Raw genomic sequence first — 15,830 nt, 5'->3', positions numbered from 1 at the left:
GAAAGATTGATAGTAACATCCTAAAACAAAACAAATCAAAAACAAACAAATTTCCAAAAGTGCAATCGTACCAAATACCTAAGCAAAAAGTGTAGAAAAGAAAGGGAGACAATTAGTGGGGTACATAAAGTCTAAGAGAAGGCATAAATTATACAAGCAGATCTATCACATTTCCCATAAATAAGTAAGAGAGTTGCATTAGCTTCCCTTGTAAATGAGTCAGGAATTAGCCAGGCATACTACTCATTTGTCTCTCTTTCACTAACATATTTGTCTTCTTTCTCCCTAAATCAAATGAATGATCAATATGATGTAGCTATGGAGATATTGACTTGGTTTTCCTATGGTCTCCGAGAATAAATTTCACTGATATTTTGGTTGTATACAATTCTTACTTAAAACAAAACTAGTGAAGATGATAATCTATCATCTAATTTTAAGTACATGATAATTCTATTAAAAACAGATTTTAATGAGATTTGCTTTTTCTCTAAATTACCAGTACACTCTCCTAAGTTATTAAAACTTTATTGTGCAAGTAAACAATGCATTTTCTTATTAAGCTCATCACTAAATAACTAGAGAAGTCTATTCTTTATGCTGTGCTCAAAATTAAGCAGATGTAATTGGAGTATATTTTATACCTGTCTTTTCTGCAAGCACAACCAACTTTCAGGTATATGTGAATACACCTCTTACTTGTTTTTAATCTTTTCCTTTCTTCTATTTCCTTCCCTTTCTTCCTCCCTCTCTCCTTTTCTTTTCTTCTTCCGCTTTTCTTTCTTTCCCTTTTTTCTCCACTTTTTTTTTTGTCTTTTTGCTTTGTTTTTAAACAAGGCCAGAAACTTAGTGTCGAAATCCAATCAAGGAGCTACCAAGAACAAAGAAAAACCCAAATTTTTGAAAACTTGAGGTAAAGAACTATGCCTTTTCTCTTTTGTATCTCTTCAATTTACCATGCTTGTGAATGACAGGGCCTTACTATGCTGACTTGAGTTTATTTTTAGAACGGATATGCACAGAAATATTGAAATAGTATTTTTACAAGCTAGAAAGCTAGAATCTCAGTTTCCTCAAGGATTTTGTTTGCTTGTTTTCTTTTCTTTTCTTTTCTTTCTTTCTTTTTTTTTTTTCATAGCAGTCCCTACAATTACAACCTAAATTTGTAACTTTAGGTAATATAAGAGTACCCTAATTAGACTGCCTTGTCATCATACATGAAGCCTCACCTAGTCCTGGGATCCCTCAAAGAGCTACCTCAAAGTTATATAGAAACAGAAACTAATATTGATCTATAAGAAACCAAATCATTGCATAAAGCTGTGGTTTCTAAAGGTCAATCCACACCTGATCATCAAGTGAAAGCCTGGGGCCATCAGGGTACATCAAATTTAGGTAACAACAGAGGTAGTAAGAACTACTAACTGACCTTAACAGAGTATGCCTTTTAAGGGGAAGATAGCTCCTGAAATATGATGTTTATGAATATTTCAGTTTTTTACCATCCAGTTAAACTTTTCTAAGTGCAACAGCAAAATCCCTTACACCCTACTTCTAATCTAAAAACACTAATTGGGATCCCTGGGTGGTGCAGCGGTTTAGCACCTGCCTTTGGTCCAGGGCCCAATCCTGGAGACCTGGGATCGAATCCCATGTCGGGCCCCCGGTGCATGGAGCCTGCTTCTCCCTCTGCCAATGTCTCTGCCTCTCTCTCTCTCTCTTTGTCTATCATAAATAAATAAATTAAAAAAAAATAAAAACACTAAATTTTTTTTTTTACCAATATCATTCCCTAAAATCTATTCAAATTCTGGAAATATAAGATCAGAAGCCAAACTTTTTAGAATCTTTACATAATTCACATATGCAAGTATTTTACATTGTAGCCCAAAAGAGTCCTTCTCAGTCCTGACAAATGAACTTGAATATTGGAAACCTGCTTGGTAAAATTTGGACAAATTAACATCTTGTCAGGTTCTGACCTTCTGACCCATTCCTTTAAACTAATTTAGCTATTTATTATACAGTACAGAATACATGTAACACATAAAATATATGTAATTGACTGTTTATGTTATCAGTAAGGCTTCTAATCAACAGTTAAGTTTTTGGATAGTCAAAAGTTGTGAGCTTCTAACTGTGCAGGAGATTGGTGTCCCTAACTTCAATATGATTCAAGGGGCAACTGCATTAGCATTTTTAAGTAGTCAAAACCAACTTCAGAGACAGAAATAATACTTTATTTAAAAATAAATTACAGAAAGTTGTATTAAATAAATTTTCTTGACTACCTTAAGTCACTATTCTCAAACCATCTCAAATAGCAATAGGGTACTGAATGCTAAAACAAAAATAACTTATCAATGGACTCAGCAATTCTTCCTAAGAAAGTCAATAAGAAGGAGTACGGAAGAAATGAAGAAAGAAAGAGGCATAATTTTATCTCAAGGAAAAGCAATATCTGTTCTTTTCTCTTCTTCCAACATACATGAAAAAGAAAACTACAGTGAGAGAGTTTGACGAGGCAAAAAGAGGTGCTTTGTCCTGAGTAATCTGTCTGCAAAGGCAGAGAGACAGTTACTAGCAAGGGAAACAGTAAGAAATTATAAAATATACTATAAAATGAGTGCCAAGCAGTCACTAAGAACCTTGATGTGAAGAAGTCTAAATGTTGAAAAAAATGAAAATACTTAAGTTAAAAGAAACAAATTATGTTTATTTCTATGGCAAGGGCCTATATTTATATATAACAGAAGACCCAGAATTTCCAAATCAGTCCTACTTGAGACTGCATAGGAGTCAGACTGCCCGTATTTGAATCCAAATTCTGAATCATACTAGCTAAGCAAACTTGACCAAAATATAAATACGCCTTCCCCTCTGTCTCCATGCTCCTGGGACTATTTGTTAAAGATTAAGTTTGCAAGGCAACACACACACACACACACATCAGTAAATATCATGCTCATAAAAAATTAAAGTAATAGTCATATTCACATTTTCAGGCTTGTATAAACATCTTATCGACCTACCAGTTTTTCTTCTTCAGGAATTAACATGCAAAAATAAAGCACAAGAAGTTAGGGGATTCCTTGGTTTTAAGATTCCCTGCTCCAATTTAGCATTTCAAAGTGAGGCCTATTTACCAAACCTCCAGTTACCTAAACGCAATTAAAACTCATAATCACTGGAATCCCTGGGTGGAGCAACAGTTTGAAGCCTGCCTTTGGCCCAGGGCACAATCCCGGAGACCCGGGATCGAATCCCACGTCGGGATCCCAGTGCGTGGAGCCTGCTTCTCCCTCTGCCTGTGTCTCTGCCTCTCTCTCTCTCTCTGTGACTATCGTAAAGAAATAAAAATTAAAAAAAACCTCATAATCACTGATCAAAACTTAACATAGTTTGTGTGAGAACATCACAACACATAAGACCTCTCTAGGAGCATCACCTGCAGAGCTGTTAATGAACAGGCACCTGAGAACATGCCTTGACATTGTTTCTATAGATAGAGGTGAAAAAGTACAACACAGGGAGGACAGAAGAAATAAGAAAGTAAGCTAGATTTAGAAAATTTATATATAAATGCAACTTTCCAAGAAAGAATACATGAGAGGAAAAGGCTTGGGAAGACAGTTGAGTAGTAGGACTCTAAGCTCACCTCATCCCATGTTTACAACTAGCTGAGTAAATGAACCAGAGAGTGATGCTAAGACTGGCATAACAAACTTCTCAACTAGTGTAGAGAAGCCACATTGGAGAGGTTAGGAAGGGTAGAAATGGTGATCAGGAGCTGCCTGCAGGAGGGAGGGACCTGTGGGCACTGAAAAGGGAAAATGCCAGGGAGCCTACCAGGGGAAAATGAATCCCCGTAATGTCTGGCTTTGAAAACCAGAGGGGCCAAATCTTTGAGTTTGTATAACCAGGGGGCCTGGTTCTTTAAAAATTAGCTGACTCAGGACTGAGAAAGCTGGGAAGACAAGTAATAATGAGTTCCTACCCTTAAAGAGAGAACAAGCCACAGACAGGCAACATATAAGCAACAGTTTGCACAAACCAGGGGCAAAGGGGAGGGAGATCTGTTTATACTCATTTCAGAGTGTATTGGAGGACTTCTCCAAGAACAAAGGAATTGGTAGGCGCCATTTTGCTCCTCCTCTAACCAACATAAACACAGAGCCACCTGCAGGAGGTGCTGCAGCACAGACAGTTGCTACCTAACCTACTAGCAGTGTACCGCACCCACGAATTCTCCTGAAGATGCACCCACTCCAAGCCTTCTGGCTTCAACCTTCGACTCTGGGCAAATTTTGTTAATACTGTGTGCACCCTGCCCAATCACCACCCCAGTGCTTGGTACCACACTTCAGCCACCACACTTCAGATCTCCAACCCAGAAATAGTGGCTCAGAGCAAACTTTGCTAATCCCACACAGGCATCTTGCCCATTCACCTTGTATACAGACAGGGCATCCTCAGCCACCACTACCACCACAGTGTGCTGTGCCCTGAGTGACCACTGGCCTACGGGGGTGGGGGGATCTCACATAAGACTAGTGCTCACTACAATTTTGCTAACACTACCAACTCACTCCCTGCAATTCTTCAGTCATGCCCCCCCTGAACTGGCCTACCTGTGTCTCACTAACATCACAGAGAGCAAGCATAGCTCACAACAGGCAGAGAATCAGTAAAGACCTCTGGACTGAAAGGAAAAATGACTAAGATACAGCACAAGGATGCAAGAAAACAACATAGAAGACTCCGCTAAAGTGCCAGTTTCAGGTGAACAGAAGACACTGGACTGCAGGGCACTGCAGGACCTCTTCTTCATAAAGCCACTACTTTCAAGAGCAGAAGATATAACTGACTTTCCTCACACAGAGAAAGAGACACAGAGAGGTAGAAAAATGAGGATACAAAGAAATATGACCCACATGAAAGAACAGGACAAAATCACAGCAGGAGATCTAAGCAAAACAGAATTAATATGCCATATAGAAAATTTAAAGCAATGATGATAAAGATACTCACTAGACTTCAGAAAACCATAGACAGCATCCATGGGACCCTTGAGAAAGAGATAAAAAATAACATATCAAAGATGAAGAACTCCATAAATGAAACTAAAAATACATCAGATGAAATAAATAGTAGGATACAGGAAATGGAGAAATGTATCAGTGACCTGGATGATAAAGTAATGCAAAGCATCAAGCTGACCACGTGAGCAACAAACAAATACTGCATAATGAGAATAGATGTAGAGAACTTAGTGACTCCATCAAGTGTATTAACATCCATTTTATAGGGATTCCAGAAGAAGAGAGAGAAAGGGAGGCAGAAAATGTGTTTGAAGAAATAACTGCTGGAAACTTTCCAAAGCTGGGGAAGGAAACAGAGATACAGATTCAGGAGGTACAGAGATCCCCAACAAATTCAATGTAAGGATGTCCACACCAAGACACAGTAACTAAAGTGGAAATAAAAGTGATAAAGAATGTTAAAGGTTGCAAGAGAAAAGAAGACAGTTGCATATAAAGGAAACCCTATAAGGCCATCAGCTGATATTTCATCAGAAACCTGGTAGGCCAGAAGAAAGTGGCCTGATATAGCCAAAGCGCTGAAAGGGAAAAATCTGCAGCCAGGAATAGTCTTACTGGCAAAACTGTCATTCACAATAGAAGGAGAGATAAAGAGTTTTCCAGACAAATAAAAATTAAAAGAATTCATAACCATTAAACTAGTCCTCCACGAAATGTTATGGGGGACTCTGTGAGTGAAAAACAAAACTGTAAGTAAGACTAAGAGAAACAGAAGCTCGAAAGAAAAAGAAAGCAAAACTGTTATGTAAAAATACAAATAAAAGCACAAGATAAAAGGATGTAAAATATGATACCAACTATCTGAAATGTGGATCGGAGTAAAAATGAGTTCAAAATTAAGCAACAATCAGCTTAATAAAGACTGTTATATGCAGGATGTCATATATAAACCAAATGGCAACCACAAATCAAAAAAAAAATTAAAAGAGTAAGAAATCTGAATATATCACTAAAGAAAGAGCAACCCATGAAAGAGAGAAAGAGAGGAAAGGATCAGAGAAAAACTACAAACAGAAACGACCACAGACAAATAACAAAATGGCAAATAAATACACGTCTATCAATAATTACTTGGAAAGTAAATGGATGAAACACCCTAATCAAAAGACAAAGAATGAAAAAACAGACATAGGGTGACAAAGTGGATAAAAAATAAGACTCATCCATATGATACCTAAAAGAGACTCATTTCAGATCTAACGACACCTGCAGATTAAAAGTGAGGGGATAGAGAAATATCTACCATGTGAAAAGATGTCCAAAGAAAGCTAGAGTAACAATATTTATATTGGACAAAATAGACTTTAAAATAGAGTGTGTAAAAAGGGATCAAGAAGAACACTATATAATAATAAAGGGGACATTCCAATAAGAAGATATAATAATTATAAATATGAATGCACCCAATATGGAAACACCCACATACATAAAACAGTAATAACAAACATAAAGGAACTAACTGATAGTGATACAAAATAGTGGGAGACTTTAACAGTGTACGTACATCAATGGACAGATAATCCAAACAGAAAATCCATAAGGAAATAGTGAGTTTGAATGACACACTGGATCATTCCATACTGAAACAGCAGAGTATACATTCTTTTCAAGTACACACAGAACATTCTCCAGAACAGATCGGAGAGTAGGCCATAAATAAACCTTCAACAAGTTCAAAAAAATCAAAGTCATACCATGCATCTTTTCTGACCTTAAACTATGAAACCAGAAGTCAACTACAAGAAAAAAATTAGAAAAACCACAAATACTCTATGTTAAAGAACATGCTACCAAACAATGAATGGGTCAACCAAGAAACCAAACAAATAATTCAAAAGGACATGGAAACAAATGAAAATGAAACACAATGGTCCAAAACATTTGGGATGCAGCAAAAGCATTCCCAAGGTGACAGCTGATAGCTACCTCAAGAAGCAAGAACATTCTCAAGTAAACAATCTAACCTTACACCTAAATGAGCTAGAAAAAGAATAAGAGAAACCCCAAAACCAGTAGGAGGAAGGAAATAATAGACATTAGAGCAGAAACAAAGGATATAGAAACCAAGAAACAATAGAACAGATTGATGAAACCAGGAGCTGGTTCTCCAAAAAGATCAACAAAATTAATGAGTCTTGCCAGACTCATTGAGGGGGGAAGGCCTCAAATGAACAAAATCACAAATAGGAGAAATAACCACCAACACCACAAAAATGAAAACAACTGTAAGAGAATATTATGAAAAACTGTATGCCAACAAATTTGACAACCTAGAAGACATAGATGAATGCCTAGAAACAAAACCTACCAAAGCAGGAAGAAATAGAAATTTTGAATGGGTCAATTACCAGCAGGGAGATGGAATCTATAATCAAAAATCTCCCAACGAACAAAAGTCCAGGACCAAACAGCTTCACAGGCGAATTCTATCAAACTTTTAAAGAGTTAATTATCTATTCTTCTAAAACTATCCCCAAAAAAACAGAAAAAGAAAACTTCCAAATTCATTCCATGAGGCCACTATCATCCTGATACTAAAACCAGATAAAGACACACAGAAAAAAAGAACTACAGGACAATATCTCTGATGAATATAGATGTAAAAGTCTTCAACAAAATACTAACAGAATCCAGAAACACACATAAAAAATCATTCAACATGATCAGGTAAGATTTATTCCCAGGCTGAAAGGGTGGTTCAAATATTCACAAATCAATCAATGTGATATGTCACATCAATATGAAAAAGGATAAAAACCATAGGATCATTTCATGAGACATGAAGTATTTGACAAAGTGAAACAACTAGTTATGATAAAAGCCCTTAACCAAGTCGGTTTAGATGGAACACACCTCAACATAATAAAGGCCATATATGAAAAACCTACAGCATAAATCATCTCAACTGGGAAAAACTGAGAGCTTTCCCCCTGAGGTCAGGAAAAAGACAAAGATGTCCACTCTCACCACAGTTATTTAACATAGTACTGGAAGTCCCAGGCACAGCAATGAGACAACAAAAAGAAAGCAAGGCATCAAAATTGGTAAGGAAGAAGAAAAACTCCCTCTATTTGCCAATGACACGAGACTATACATAGAAAACCTGAAAAACTCCACCAAAAACTACTAGAACTAATACACAAATTCAGTAAAGTTGGAGTCTACAAACTCAATGGGTGGAAATATGTTACATTTCCATGCACTAATGATGAAGCAGAAGAGAAATTAGTAAAAAATGCCATTTACGATTGCACCAGAATGGTAACTTACCCAGGAATAACCCTAACCAAAGAAGTGAAAGACCTGTACTTTGAAAACTATAAAATATTGATGAAAGAAATTGAAGAGACCACAAAGAAATGGAAAGACATCCCATGCTCATGGATTGAAAGAACAAATATTATTAAAATGTCTATATTACCCAAAATAATCTACATAGTTAATGCAATGCCTATCAAAACACCAACAGCATTTTTCACAGAGCTAGAACAAAAACATCATAAAATTTACATAGAATCACAAAAGACTCTTAATAGCCAGAGCAATTTTGAAAAAAGAAAAGCAAAGCTGGGATGCCTAGGTGGCTCAGTGGTTGAACATCTAACTTTGACCCAGGACCTGATCCCTGGGTCCTGGGATTGAGTTCTACATCAGGCTCACCGCCTGCTTCTCCCTCTGCCTATGTCTCTGCCTCTCTCTGTGTGTCTCTCATGAATAAATAAATAAAATCTTAAAAAGAAAAGAAAAAAAAGCTGAAGGCATCACAATCCCAGGCTTCAGGTTATATTGCAGAGCTATAATAATCAAAACAATATGATAGTCACACAAAAATAGACACATAGATTAATAGGATAGAAAGACCAAAAATAAAACCACAATTATATGGTCAATTAATCTTTGACAGAGTAGGAAAGAATATCAAATGGTAAAAAAGAATATCTCTTCAAGGAATGGTGTTGGGAAAACTGGACAGCAGCATGCAAAACTATGAAACTGCATCACTCTCTTTTACCATACATAAAAGTAAACTCCAAATAGATTAAAGACCTAATTGTGAGTCCTGAAACCATCAAAATCCTAGAGGAGAGCACAGGCAATAATGTTTCTGACATTGACTGTAACAACATTTTTCTAGATATGTATCCTGAGGCAAGAGAAACAAAATCAAAAATAAACTATTGATACTACATCAAAATAAAAAGCTTATGCACGGCAAAGGAAACAATCAACAAAACTAAAAGGTAACCTACTGAATGTGAGAAGATATTTTGCAAATAACATGTCCAATAAAGGGTTAGTATTCAGAATATATACTTTCACAACTCAACACCCCAAAAATGAATAATCCAATTAAAAATGGGCAAATCACTTGAATGGACATTTCTCCAAAGAAAACAACCAGATGGTCAACAGACATATAAAACGATGCTCAGCATCACTGATCATCAGGGAAATGCAAATCAAAACCAAAATGAGATTCCACCCCATACCTATCAGAATGGCAAAAATAAAAAACACAAGAAACAACAGGTGTTGGTTAGGATGTGGAGAAAAAGCAACACTCATGTACTGTTCATGGGAATGCAAACTGGTGCAGCCACTGTGGAAAACAGTAAGGAGTTTCCTCAAAACTTTAAAATAGAACTGCCCTATGATCCAGTAATCACTCTACTGGATTTTTACCCCTCAAAATACAAAAACACTAATTCAAAGGGATACAGGCACCCCAATGTGTGTAGGAGCATTATTTACAATAGCCAAACTATGAAAGCAGCCCAGTGTCCACTAATAATGAATAGATAAAAAAGTAGTGTGTGTGCATGCTTGCACGGGCACACACTGTGTGTAATGGAATATTATTCACCCATAAAAAAGAATGAAATGTTTTTTGCAACGATATGGATAGATCTAGAGAGAAAAATGGTAAGTGAATTAAGTCAGTCAAAGACAAATACCATATAGATAACACATGATTTCACTCATCAGGGGAATTTAAGAAACAAAACAAATGAGCAAAGGAAAAAAAAAAAGAGAGTGGCAGAAACTAAGGAACAGATTTTTAACTAAATAGACAAATTGATAGCTACCAGAGTGGAGGTGGCTGGGGCAATGGGGAAACAGCAGATGGGGATTAAGGAATACACTTGTGATGAAGAGTGATGCATAGAATTGTTGAATCACTGTATTGTACACTTGAAACTAATATAACACTTTATGTGAACTATCCTGGAATTGAAATAAAATAAGGAAATGTATATTCACATAATATGATGACTTTGGTTAATAAGGTATTACATGATTGAAAATTGCAAAGATATCTGTTAAAAATTCTCAGCATAAGAAAAAAGATTGCAACTGTGTAAGAAGACGGATGTTAGCTAAACTTATTGTGGTAAACATTTCTAAATATACATATATACAAATAAAAAATAAGAACCTTTCTATAGTGTATTCTCTCTATATATATTTATATATTGTGTTACTAATAAATGCTATCACAAATTCTTACAACCTTTTCTTAATAAGTTCTTATAGCAAAGTGTTTTTTATTTTTCTTCATGTAAGAAGATTATGATATTATTACCCTGATATTTAAAGAATGTTCATTATGGGAATTTTAAGAGGGAAAGTGAGCAAGTAAATATTCTAATAAAAAAGGTGAAATAAATTCAATAGACGCAGAATATCAACCACAAATATGCATTTAAAAAATAAAGCAACTAAATTTAATGATGTATCAATGGATAAACCTAGTTCTAAGAACATTTATATTTAATGGAAGAACTATTCTTGGGACATAGAATGTTAAAACATCTTAACTATTCCTCACCTGATATAAACTACCACCATTTTAGTTCAGAAAACTGTGATTTTGAACAAACTATGGATTTTCCTCCTTATGTTCACAGAATACCAATGATAGCAGACAGGAAAATTTATGCCATGTGTCCCTGTTAATTAAGCTCCCTTGCTTGTAAGCCATTTCAAGAATTGGAGAGAAATCTCAATTCAAAAGTCTCCAGATATTAACTCATGGTTAAATCATTTCTATTACTTTAATAAATATGATTTTAATTTGCAAGAGCTCTTTTAAGAAATGGTTAACATACACAATAGATTCTCCTTTGAAACTGGTACCCCAACTAGGGCACTGATAATTTTGCATTTATATATTTATATTTATTTAATTTTGCCTTATTATACATATATAAAATGAAACTAACATAACACTGTGCTATATATATATACTAATATGAAAATGTATTATATATATACTACATAATACACACTCACACACCACACAGGCAAGCTTGGACTCAATAGTATTATCCCAATTCTTAAATGGATATATAATTAATTGTCATTAATACTGTGCATTTTGTTATGCCAGAAAGATCCAGGTTATTAGAATTCTGAGTTCCACTGATTCCTAAATGTATTACATTTTATAGGTGGAAAATTGAGCTCATTGAATATTGTTTGAAATGAAGAGCCTCATTCTCAGGCCTCTGTTTCCTTCACTAGGAGGTGCTGAAGGGTTCTTGGGGCAAAACTGGATTTCACAACCTTTGGAAGAAACAATGGCTATCTTCTTTGTGTCCCAGCCTGGTTTAAAATGATTCAGGGAGGGATCCCTGGGTGGCACAGCGGTTTGGCGCCTGCCTTTGGCCCAGGGCGCGATCCTGGAGACCAGGGATCGAATCTCACGTCGGGCTCCCGGTGCATGGAGCCTGCTTCTCCCTCTGCCTGTGTCTCTGCCTCTCTCTCTATCTCTCTGTGACTATCATAAATAAAAAATAAAAAATAAAAAATAATAAATTAAAAAAAAAATAAAATGATTCAGGGAGACTGTGCCTCTGAATGGTCATATCAAGGCCAAACCACAAATTAATCTGAAATTTGGTCACTGAGGCATCTACTCCAAAATATTAATTGGAAGCCTTCTGTGGATCTAGCTCCATCGTAGGCAAAGTTGGTTGGTTTGAGTATTCTTTTCCAAAGAATCTTTTCTTTACCTTTTTTTAAAAAAAATATTTTAGTTATTCACGAGAGAGAGAGAGGTAGAGACACAGGCAGAGGGAGAAGCAGACACCTCGCAAGGAGCCCAATGTGGGATTCGATCCCAGGGCTGGGGATCATGCACTGAGCCAAAGGCAAATGGTCATCTGCTGAGCCACCCAGGCGTCACTGGGGAATCTTTTCTTTTTTAAGAATTTATTTATTTTAGAGAGAGTGGGAGCAGCGGGAGGGGCAAAGGGAGAGGGACAAGCAGACTCCCACTGAGCAGGGATCCCGATGTGTGGCTCAATACCCAGACCTTGAGATCAAAACATGAGCCAAAGTCAGATGCTTAACCAACTGAGCCACTCAGGCGCTCCTGCGTGTTATTTTCATAATGTCTCAGTGGCAGAAATTAATGCCAAGTTGTGGGTGGCACTAGGATCATATATACCAATAAAGTACCTTAAAGACTAAGAACCCCAGAATATCAGTTGCATTGTCAAGAGTTAGAACACAGTGAATAGAATTAAATTTCTTTTAAAAGAGCCAAGAGTGCTTAGTGGTTAAACAATCTTTAGATCAGACAGCCTGACTTTGTAATGTGATCTGCCACATATAATCCTGGACAATTTATGCAATCTCTCCACATATCACATCTCGAAAAGGAGGATGACAGAGTCACTATGTATAACAAAGTTAGGAAATAAATAGGTGCTGTCCTTGAAGCATTTTCTATTGCAGTTGACAAATGACAAAGACTTCATAAATTTTAGCCATCATGATTAGGTTCCAGGTAGTGGAACTTGGGAGGATGAGAAGAATTAGCACAGAGGAGCTAAGAAAAAAATCATTTCAGCTAATAGAGAGAGTGTGAGTAAAGGCTTACATTAAAGAAATTCAATACACGACCTTCATCATCCTGTATAATCTAGTTGCTACCTACCTCTCTAAACTCCTTTCAAGACATCTCAACTACATTCATTGTCATTTAGCTACACTGGCATTCACTCTGTTAAACATGCTCTGATTATTCCCGCCTTCAGATTGTCACACATACTCTTTACTTTTTATTTGCCTAAAAACTGTTCATTCTTCAAGTTTGAATTTAATGTCTCTTCTTCAGGAATACCTTCACTGAAACAGACACTCATCCCAATTTGAATGATGTGGGAAACAAAGGCAGAAGAAAAATTATTAAACTTCCTTACCATCTACAGCACACTGACAAGTCCATGAAAAAGGCAGACCAACATTCCTCCAGGGACTCAACTGTTTCAATGTTAAAACTTTGCTAAAGGCAAAAGACAACCTTAGCCTGACCCCCAGGATCCTGTTAAGTCTACTTTAACACGAAAAAATTCCTTTATAAAATTTATCTCTAGGCCTCCCAAGATACATGTTGGCAATCATCCCCCAAGCATATGGCCCACCGATACACATCTGAAGGGCCTCATGACTAAGGTTTTAATAGATGACAATAAATCACCTTTTCTCAGTTTTAGCCAGCCCCCTCACGGTTCTGGAAACCTTGCTTCCAAAATTCTTTAGAGACTTACACTCTCCCTAATCCCCTCCCATCTTGAAAGTATATAATGGGCCACTTCTCATGCCCCCAGTGCAACTTTTCCTGCCCACAAGACCTGTACCCATGTTTTAATTAAATCACCTTTTGCACCAAAGATGTCTCAAGAATTCTTTCTTAGCCATTGGCTTCAAATCCTAATGTTTTTTTCCTACATCAATAGTAGCTTCTACTCATTTAAAATCTCACTGAATTCTGAAAAACATAATCACAATAACTTACCTGTGTAACCCGTGTGATATTTTGGTTCCCCTACTGATATGAATCCCATAGGAATAAGAACTGTATCTGTCTTCCACATCAATATAGCCCAAAAACATAAAATAGCACCTATCAGAGTCAACATTGTGTACTGCTGATACATAAATGAGTACATGATTATGCAATAAGTCTTCAATCTTTGCAGAAGTCATGTGGAAACTAAGTTAGACAAAAGAAATATTCAAGTTAGAAAATAGATTAGAAGGAGTCAGTTGACAGTTTGGCTTCTCTAACTTATTTGCATAGGCCCTTGGTTGTTACAGAAAAGTCCTTAAGTGTAATTGATGGTTGTTGCTATAATAGTATATAGCCTGTATTTCTACCTCTAGTAATGGGCTTTATGTGCTAGATTTTAATATCCTTGAGCCTGGGCAAGTGCACAAGTCTTTTTAAAAGAAACATGGTTTACTTGCACAAAACTGATCACTTCTGAGAGATTGTTAATGTCCTTGAAGTGATTTTGTGGGTGTGAAACAAATGGTGAGAATTTGAATTGGTCCCTCTTATTGTAGTATTGAAATTAAGTCTACTTAATTTATCAAGTCATGTTCATGCCCTGATTTTATATGCTTATATCTATCAATAAACATTGTGATACTTGAAAAAAAAAATCAGGATGTGGTTAGGAACTGGGAATAATGTTTTCTGTTACTCCTGATGGTGCCATGAAAAGATTATGTAATAACATATTTTAAAATAAAAAAAGTAACAACTTTTTTGCAACAAAAAGTAAAGGTTTAAGTTTTCTGTTTTTTTGTTTCTTAGCTCTCACATTCAATTCATATGCATTTATATGATAATGGTCACACAGTTTCTAGGAAACTTTTTTTGGAAAGGATAACGATTGAACACCAAATAGGGTATTCTTAAAAACATACAAACATGATGAAGGAGGGGCAAGATGGTGGAAGAGGAGGGTCCCCAAATCACCTGTCACCACCAAATTACCTAGATAACCTTCAAATCATCCTGAAAATCTACAAATTCGGCCTGAGATTTAAAGAAAGACCAGCTGCAATGCTATAGTGAGAAGAGTTCATGCTTCTATCAAGGTAGGAAGACAGGGAAAAAGAAATAAAGAAACAAAAGGCCTCCAAGGGGGAGGGATCCACGAGGAGCCAGGCTGTGGCCAGGGCGAGTGTCCCCAGGCAGGAGAGCCCCGTCCCAGAGAAGCAGGAGCTACACCAACCTTCCCGGGCGGAAAGGGGCCCGCAGGGAAGTGGAGCAGGACCCAGGAGGGCGGGGATGCCCTCGGGCTCCCTGGGACACTAACAGGCACCGGCGCCCCCTGGAGAGTGCGCCGAGCTCCCTAAGGGCTGCAGCGCGCATGGCGGGACCCAGAGCAGCTTGGAGGGGCTCGGGCGGTGGCTCTGCGGAGGGGGCTGCGGGGCGCGAGCGAATCTAACAGCGCAGGCCCCGGAGCACAGGGCGCTGGGACACAGCCCATGATCCGGCCTTCCCCGGGACAGGCAGAGGCCGGGAGGGCCCAGGACAGCCAGGATGCTCCTGCCCCGAGCTGAGCAGATCAGCAGCCCTGCCCTGGAGCCTCCAGGCCCTGCAGATGGAGAGCCCTGGAGCTACTGCGGGAGCTGACTCCAGGGCTGCAGAGCTTCCGCCAGCACTGCGGATGTTCCTCCTGAGGCCTCACGGGGTAAACAACCCCCACTGAGCCCTGCACCAGGCAGGGGGCAGAGCAGCCCCCCAAGTGCTAACACCTGAAAATCAGCACAACAGGCCCCTCCCCCAGAAGACCAGCGAGATGGACAATTTCAAGAGGAGGTCAAGGGACTTAAAGTATACAGAAACAGAAGATACTCCCCGTGTTTTTTGTTATTTTGTTTTGTTTTTCTTCTTTCTTTTTGATTTCTGATTGCTTCCCCAAC

The 15,830-nt window shown here is 37.6% G+C and overlaps 1 long non-coding RNA gene across 7 annotated transcripts in view; it reads right to left on the bottom strand.

The window, feature by feature from the left end:
• Positions 1-13,412, bottom strand: part of LOC140596623 (uncharacterized) — a 74,155-nt gene extending 60,743 nt beyond the window's left edge. For 3 of the 7 annotated variants that reach the window (XR_011998513.1, XR_011998518.1, XR_011998517.1), the window contains exon 1: positions 5,032-5,124. This is a non-coding gene — a long non-coding RNA (uncharacterized lncRNA). Of the gene's footprint in view, positions 1-5,031; positions 5,125-13,312 lie in introns of those variants that run through there. The other 4 variants (XR_011998514.1, XR_011998516.1, XR_011998515.1 and 1 more) reach the window with 4 other exon arrangements.
• Positions 13,413-15,830: the final 2,418 nt, after the last annotated feature.

Source organism: Vulpes vulpes, unplaced genomic scaffold, assembly GCF_048418805.1.
Source record: "Vulpes vulpes isolate BD-2025 unplaced genomic scaffold, VulVul3 Bu000000756, whole genome shotgun sequence".
Taxonomy (NCBI): domain Eukaryota; kingdom Metazoa; phylum Chordata; class Mammalia; order Carnivora; family Canidae; genus Vulpes; species Vulpes vulpes.
Note: the sequence above shows the minus strand (reverse complement) of the source record. Positions and strands in the feature narration are given on the sequence as shown.